This window comes from Egretta garzetta, unplaced genomic scaffold (assembly GCF_000687185.1).
Source record: "Egretta garzetta isolate BGI_Z169 unplaced genomic scaffold, ASM68718v1 scaffold560, whole genome shotgun sequence".
Lineage (NCBI taxonomy): Eukaryota > Metazoa > Chordata > Aves > Pelecaniformes > Ardeidae > Egretta > Egretta garzetta.
This window is the reverse complement of record NW_009258301.1, coordinates 114,737-123,588: the sequence shown is the minus strand read 5'-3', so window position 1 is coordinate 123,588 and position 8,852 is coordinate 114,737.

Genomic DNA, 8,852 nt, shown 5'->3' with positions numbered 1-8,852 from the left:
GTACAGCAACAGCTTGACCAAAAGTTGGGGGGTTGGACTAGATGACCTCTAGGGGTCCCTTCCAACCCAAAACATTCTATGATTCTATGAAAAGGCTTGGTCCTGCCCCCAAAGAGCCTACAGACCGCCCCGGCCGTAGCCCGCAGGAGTTGCGGGTCCCGGTGCTGACCCCGCTGCAGGAGCAAACCCTGATGCTAACCTGAGGTGTGAAACTCGTCGGCGAGAGGGGAAGGGCTCTGCCGGCGCTTGGCCACCGCTGCCTTTAACGTGAGGAGGTATAAATCGGGGAGATGGCCGGCGCTCGTCCCTACCAGCTCTGGGCTGCGTTGGGCTGATTTATTTTGCGTGGGAGCAGCAGTAGTGGTTTACGCCTCCTAGCGCAGATTACAAGATAAATCTGGCTTTCAACGGGACCCATTGGTGACTGACACTGGCAGAGCCTTTAAATCACCGCGACTGCCTGGATATAGCCATGGGCCCGGCTTGGCCCCGCGGGTCAGGTCTCTTTTTGGCTGATGTAAATCAGCGCAGTGCGGATTGAGACGTGGTGTCAGGTTCAAGCGCCGGCCTCGTTTTTATTTAAGTGTCGGCATGGTAATTCCAGCTCAGAGGGACACCCGAGGGCTGCAGCCCTGCTCCGCTTGAAGCGCCGGCTTTTGCCGCACGGGATCTACTTTCAGGGTGAAAGCTTTAGGTCTTGGCTAAAAGTCTCCGAGTGGGTGCCACGCAGATGCCCCCTTCCAGACCCACCTCACATCCTCCTCAGCACTGATTTCAATTATTAATATGCTCCAAAGACTTTTCCGCTGACTTTGATGCTATGGCCAGATTGTCAGCCCGTAGAAGCTGGCCTGGGCTCCCTGAAAGCACCAACACTCTTTGCTCCTGGAGATGATCTGGTCTTGCCTGGGTAAACTCTCCAGCATTAAGGTCGCGAGGACTTACAAACGGGAGATGAGATGTCCTCACCGTGCTCCGACGGGCGCCCATCTCTTCTGACGGACGTCCCAGTGCCCAAATTGGGCATCGCTGCCAGACCTGCCCTGCCGTGCCAGCCAGGACTACCTTTGTGCTCTTACTGGTGGGACTGGCTTCATCTCCCCATGAGCGTGGGGGACCAGGCCTGCAGAGCGTGCAGGGCGCTTGCCTGCCCCGTCCCTGGAGCCGATCCTTAGCCAAGCATCGCTGTTTGACATCGTGGGAGCATAAGCGTGTGTATATCGCCTATCAGCATCATACCCAGACCATAAGGTCATTTCCAGACAGGTTTTATCTGGACAAATTATACCATAAAAGGAATAATCCCACTGAAGTGCAGTATGTTGTAAAAACAACCTCATTTTGAAATTAATTGTATTTTGCTTTTCTTAGAGTTTTGCGTGGTCCGGGACACACCAGACTGTGTGGCAACGGTCCATGGCCTGGGCTGGCGAGGAAAAAGGAAAACACCAGCTCATTTCTCTGCCTCTCACAGCCGCTGCTCGTCCTGCCGAGAGCCTGGCCCAGGCAGCCCCAGCTGTGCTCCCTCCATTCTCGTCTCCATTTCTGCACATTCCACATGGCCGATTGGCCGCCAGACTCTTCAGTTCCACCCAGTGATGGGTCAGCGTGGGTTACCCGGGGGAAGGCACCCCCTCGCTGTATGGCTGGGTGCCTACCCGCTCCCCAGCCTGGCAGAGCCCACGCTTGCTTGTGGGGCTTTGGTTGGAGTGCAAACATGTGTCGTGGTTGCAGCCATCACAGGCGGTCACTGAAGTCACCACCAGTGAAAGGGGTCCGCGGTAATTTTGAGGACTATTGCATTTTCTGTAAGAGGCCAGCAGTCCTGGAGACAACTGACAATCAGGGACCCGAGCCTCTGGTACCTCCATGGTGGACATGGCATGAAACCCAAGGCAATTAGACAGCAAAGGAGACCTCATTTCACGGCTTCATGAAAACAAAAGCTAAAGCCACACAGCATTGATGTTCCTCCTTGGGTTTGGTCAGAGAGGCTGGCGAAGCTGGAGCACCTTTACAAGTGAATGGAGATATCCCGTGGGCTTGGGGTGCGTGCATTTATTTATTTATTTAGCCTTCATTCTTGAGGAATTCGCTTTGCAGTACTTTTGATAAACACCCGTTTAAAGCAGAGTTTTCTATGGTTGCAGATGATCTTTGTGGCTTCTGTTACCATCCCGATTAGAGCCCCGAGGGCAGAGCATCAGCTGGTGCTGCAGGACCTGGCCCCACAGATGGGCCTGACAGCAATTAGCAACTCTATCTCCTCATGGATCTCAGTAGCTAGATGGCACTGAAGGTATTTTGTGGCATCTACTGTCTCAGGTATGGCAAAGAGATGACGAATTTGCCTGTGAGTGGTAAATAATTGCAGAAATTAGTATTATTCATTTTTTGCTTCTGTCGGACCAAGTTCTGGCTGCTACTGGAGCTGTCTCAGGTGGGCGTTGTGAGTACAATAACACCTCAATGTGATAAGCAGCTCGGCCCCCTCGCTACCCAGCCCATCACATCCTGGCTCCGTGGGCCCCCAGTGGGAGAACTGGTGCTAACACGTGCTGGTCCCCTACCAAAGATGGTCTGGGGGCCGCTGGAGACGCCCTGTGGGCACAAGATAAGGCAAACACGAGACCTGGAGGGGTTTAAAGGAAGAGTAGGAGAAGGTTCAAAAAGGCTGGGGGGGGTGGACAGAAGAAAGATGAAATCGCTGTCTCTGGGGTTGTTTATAATTTGTGACTGCCTTGGCACGGGGCTTTCATTCCTCACCACCGAGGGGAGTTGCCAAACTGGGGAGCAGCTCTGGATTTCAGAGTCTCACGATTTCATCTCCTTGGCTGCTAGCACGAAACGGTGGTGCTCCAGGACCCTGATTTATTTTATGATTCAGGCAGAAAGTTGTCAGTCAGAATCACAAAATCATTGTAGCTCGAACAACGCGTTCGGTGATTCAAGACCATTTCTCACCCACGTGAGCGCTTCCCGCGCTGCTCTGCTGACTCCACCACGGTTCTCCGCAGAGTTCCTCCGGCTTCGGAATTACCTTTTGGCACCGCTCCTGGTGAATGAAAATAGGAAGCTGGATCGCTTCACTAATAATCTTATTTCCAGTTCGTTCCAATTATGTTTCTTTTCCAGCGGGTGTTAAGCAGTTGTTTTGCTCTCCCCGGTAAAACCTGTGCATGACTTTGCGTGTATGAGGGCTCTGCGGAGAAATAGCGGAGCCGTTGCCCCGCTCGCTGCGGACGCATCCATTCCACCTGGCCTTGGGCTGGTTTGGGGGGGGGAAGCACACCCTGGTGCTGGAATAGCTGGGAGGCTGCAGCGGGGGTGGCCGAGGGGCTGCCAGGACCACCGCAGCCACACCGTGACGTGCCATGCCGGTGGCGTCCCCTGCAAGCACAGCCCATGGCAAACCCCTGCGCAGAAGGCAAGGGCAGTGGATGGGATGTGTAGAAATGAGGTTGACCTCTAGCTAAGCCCACGCAGCTTTTTGGGGGGTTGCTTTAGCCCCCACCTGAGAGCCCATTTTCCCCTCAGACCGGTGCTCAGGTGGGCAACCGGCGGGACCGCCATGCAGGGAGGGGACAGGGATGCCTTTTCCTGATATCCTGCTGATTTGGAGGATCTTTCAGAGCTGCCTGGGTGGATCCAGCTGTCTGGCAGGCGATGCTCCTGACCTACTTGACGGTGCAGAGGAGTAGTAGGAAGAGGGTTACATTGCTGCATAAAAGGAGCTGTGCATCCGATTGACCTAATTTTGGTCTTCCTTGTGCTCTCCCAACTCCACTGGCTTCAGCAAAGGAGTGCTGACTTGCACGAGAAGCTGACCCCATTTCCATGGCCTGCTCTCGCCATGGTGACATTGCCATCATCCACTTTCCCTCTGTCCAGGTTTCTGAGGATGAAAGTTGGGGCACAGGGCAGCAGGAGCCAGGCAGCCCCCATGGCCAGGCAGGCATTTTGCAGTTGCATGGCTCTCACCCAAGTTTTCCTATCTCCTTAAAAATCCACAGAGCCAAATCATAGTGGGATACCCCACTGTGGGTTATCCAGGCTGCGGGTCAACGCAAGGGCAAGGCTGGATGGGTGGGAGGGGTTTCCCAGTCCCAGCCCGCTGCGGTTCCGTCCCCTCCTGGCACCCCAGGCCACCACCCCGGCTGCAGGTCCTGTGTTTGGATGTGGCACCTCTGTGATGGCAAAGGACCGGGGGAGGTGAACCTTTTTTTTTTATCACAGAATGTTTTGTGTTGGAAGGGACCCCTAGAGGCCAGAATCCCCCCCCTCCCCGCTGGCCATGCTTCTCCTGATGCAGCCCAGAATTACCCCGACCCAGGTGCAGGACCTTGCACTTGGCCTTGTTGAACCTCATGAGGTTCACACAGGCCCACCTCTCCAGCCTGTCCAGGTCTCTCTGGATGACATCCCATCCTTCTGGTGTGTCAACCGCACCACTCAGCTTGGTGTCATCTGCAAACTTGCTGAGGGTGCACTCAATCTCACTAAGTCATTGACAAAAACATTAAACAGCACCAGTCCCAGTACAGACCCCTGAGGGACACCACTCATCACCAGCCTCCATCCAGACATCAAGCCATTGACCACTACCCTCTGGACCTCCCCACCTACAGCAGCTTTGGAACTGTGTGGGCTGCACCAGGGGAGCCACAGTGCTGCAGCTTGTTAATTAACTCACCACAATTAACTGCATCAAAAGCTTTCTTCAGGTCAGGCGAAAGGGCTCCTCACATCTCCCTTCGATGGAAGCAGCGAGGGTGGCGGCGGTGGGCACCAGCACCACGTTAAACCTGCCAGAGTGGGCACAGCTTCCAGGTCCTGAGCACCCCTCTTTGTTATCACAGATAAACCACAGCAGGCAAACCAGCGCTGCTCTGCTAATACCATTGGGCACCCACCAATAGTCCAGCTGGAGTGGCTGCCAATTCTTTGGGACCATTTACCTCTTCTTTTCAGGGAATAGCAGCACAAGAGGCAGCAACAAGCAGCAGCAAACCTAAGAACATCTCCCTGCCTTTGCTTTTATCTAAAAACTGCCGAGTCAGATCAGCTAATTCAGGTTGGGCTCGTTGGGTGGATTGGAATGAAAACACCTGTGAAAAACATCAGACGGAGAGAAGCGTGCTTTATTGCTGAATGGTAAGGGCTTGAAGCAGAGGAAAGGAAAACAAAAGCCTTGAAAGGGAAACAAAAGCCTTGAACGAAGGTATTCCGAGTAAGGGAAAAAGTAAACAAGGACCACTCAAGGCCATTGGATTTTCACTGCTCCATGTCAGCCCTGGCTCCCCCCTTCCAGCATCCCCAGCCTCAGGCAGCTCAGTAAACAGAAATTTTTTACCCAGTCTCAGGGTCCAGCTCCTCGGGCCAGCTTGACCTTGGCTGGGATGGCAATGGAGCTGGCGGTGGCTGAGAAAGGACGAGGGATCTGATATTTCATGATTACATGGAGGCTTAGCTGCCTCAGGGTCACCAAGGGCTGCCCAAGTCCGGCCATCGGGGATGAGGTTTCTGGCTTGAGCAGCCTCATTTTACAGCTCCTTGTGTTGTTCTCCGCTTACAAAGCAGGTGAGCGTCACCGTCTCCATCTCACGTGGTCGGTCTGACCTCCAGCTGGCGATGGAGCCAACCAAATCAGCGGAGAAACAGAGAGGAGCGTTGGGTGCCAGTCTAGCACACCCCTATGGCCTTCCCCTACGTGTCCACACAGGTATCATGAGTTCCAGGACATAAAATGCCCAATTCTAGGGGTTTTTAGGAGAAATCTGCCCTCCCACTGCTTCAATCCCCGCCTGAAACCATCCCCGTTTGCCTGTTGCAGAAATACAGTGAAATGCAACCCTTGTCGGCGCTATCCCGTGCTGTCAAAATTCAGGTAAAAAATAAAATTCAGGTAAAACAGGCCAGCAATGAGAAATGCTTCTGCTTTCTGAGCCCTGCACCTCGAGGAGGAGACCAAGCCGGCTTGTGTGGAGCGAAGGGAGGATGCTTCGGTGCTGCACCACCAGCTTGCAAGGCGTCCCTCTGTTTCCCGGCCACGTCCACTTGTCCTGGTTGACAAAGGCAGAGTTTTAAATGCTTTATCTCACACAGCTATGCGACGGCAACCGATCTCAAACCACCCTCATCCCCCAAAGAAACCCTGAGGAATGCAGGAGGCCGCACTCATCCCGGTCCCCCGTGGGAACGGCGATAAAATTCAGATTTCGCAAGAGCCCTGAATCGTTGGAGCTGGTCATTGGGAGTAAAAATAAACAAGGGGGATTTCTGCCCCTCGGCACCTCGCCCAAATAAAACAGGCGCCCGGGGCTGGGCGTACGCTGAGATCGGCTCGCAGGAGTTTGTTACTGCTGGCAGCAAGCTCTGCGAATGCCTTAAAATATCTGCGTGGGGTTTCTGGAGCAGCTCTGCATCCTTTTGGGGTTGGGCGAATTTTATGGCTCTAATCAGACGCCTCCATTACTCATTTCTGCTCTTTCTACCCAAAATGTCTGACAAGTTCAGCTGCTAAAGGCAATCTGTAAAAACCAGGGCCTGAACTGTCAGCTCGCCCGAGTTCTGCCTCGTCGTGGCTGCTGAGAGATGGGGTTGTGCTGAGAGCCGCCGGCTGGCCGGGACGGAGAGGGAAAGGAGAGCTGTAGTGATAAACTCCTCGATTTAAAGTGACGTTTGTCTGTGTTACCCATGGCTCTGGCTCTGACAGCCTTTGCAGAGTTGAGAGAGACACTGGGAGGGGGGGGAAAACCCCAAAATAATCCTTCCCCCTGCCTGATTTTCAGATGTCTGCTCTGTAGCATTCATTTTTTAATGCCACGGTTTAATGTTCCGCCGATTAAATTAAACGGCTGCGCTGACCTCCCGGCTCCCGCGCCGTGATGTGGGAGGGGTGAAGCGGGAATGGAGATTTGCCGGGATATTGAGAGGAAGTGTTTGAGCTGGCCCGGAGGGGTTGCCCTCTCCCCTGTGTAACTTCTCAGGGAATTTTGCAGGAATTCCTCAGGAAATCAGGGAATGGAAAACTTCCGTCAATAATGGGGGGGGGAGGGAGGGGGGAAATTTGTTTCCTGCACAAGGCTGAATTTTAATATTACTGTGAAAAAGCAGGATCTGGCTCCACACGGCCCAGACGGTGGGGGTTTGGGGGGGGTCAGGCTCTACCTACCCACAGTGGGTTTATCCCAAAGGACCCCCCTGGATGGGAGAAGTCCCAGTTCCCACGGGGCATCTCCAAACCCCTCAATGTGCCGGTGGCACACGGGGCTGAGGCTGCCCGGGTCCTTGGGCGTGCGGACACATGGGGCACATCCAGCCAGAGCCGTACCTGCACCTCCACCGCCGACGAAAAAACTGGTCCCCGGGGGGGCCAGACAGGCCTATTTCATAAGCACTAAGTCAACGTGCTGGAGGTTCCTGCAGGACTGCCTCTCTGGGAAACTATATACCCACTGCAGGAGTAATTTTACTAATAGAATTAAAAAAACAAACGCTTTGGAAAAAAAAAAAAAAAAAGACAGATGATCTACAAATAAATAACCTCTCAATATAAACACGGCACGGAAAATTCATTAAGTGCCTTTTAAAAGCATTGGATTTGACTTAGCAGATCTTTTTCAGATGTTCCTCTCGAGCAAACCTAAACATCAAATAATAATTGTGTAAAGGCAAGTGCTATCATAATAATAATAACGCCGAAAATGCATTATGCATCTTTTCCTTTGATGCAAATCTCTGCGCCTCGATGAAATGTTCATTATCAGTGCTTTCCCCCTATATCGGAAGAAAAGAAACCAAGGCTTTAGAGCCCGAGCGCTTCAGCGTGCGTGGCAGAGAACGGGGCCGGTGGGGCACTCTTTCTGATCGACTGATGGTATAAAATTGTCCTTCACTTTCCCAGAAAAACTTGTGCTATTATTTATTTGAAATTAAAACCAAATCAGAAAAAAATGTCCTGTTTTATAACAGATTCGGCTAATGTTCTGTTTTCTTGCAATTTGTATTAATAATGGTTGCTCTCATCTTTTAACGCATTGCAACAGTTTCGGCAGGTTTATGGGGTGAGATTGCTGTTATTTCCCTCAGTGACTGGTTTTATGGAATAACCGTGGAGGTAGATCAAATGCTGAAATGAAGGAAAATAAAATATAACACTGGTTCTCACCGCTCGTGTAAGAAGCAAAAAACCAAAAGAGGGCAAAAAGGAGAGGATATATATTTAAAACATTAATACAACCAGCCACTGCCTGGCACTGGAAGGGGCTGCCCAGGGAAGGGGTCGAGTCCCCAGCCCTGGGGGGATTTAACAGCCGGGCAGAGGCGGTGCTGAGGGCCAGGGTTTGGGGGTGGGATGGCAGGGGTAGGGGAAGGGTTGGGCTGGGGGAGCTTAAAGGGCTTTTCCAACCTCAACGAGTCTATGATTCTATCATTCTGTGATTCTATGACTGACTGGGGTGGTGCTTTTTTATGTTATTTATAACGGGTGTGGACAAAACACGGAGGAGGTCACATCAGGGAGCATTGGCGTCCCAAGGCAGGACCCTTCTCTCCTCTCTCCCTGCTTCCCCACGCCGTGATTTTGAGGATGCTCTGGGGTTTTTAGCTCTTACACCGCTGAGTACAAAAGTGCCTCCTGACCGGGGGTTGGCCAAAGCCTCCTCAGAGACTGGAAAATAGTACAACAGTTTTTTTTCTCCGATGGGTCAGCATTAAAAAAACCCAAACAACCCTCATGAATGAAGGTGTTGCAGTCAGTGGGGCTGGCAGGCGGGCGGCAGGGACAGCCCTCCCACCCCTGGCGCAAGGCGGATGGAGCCGTGGGCACCCGCCCCCGCGCGGGACCCACC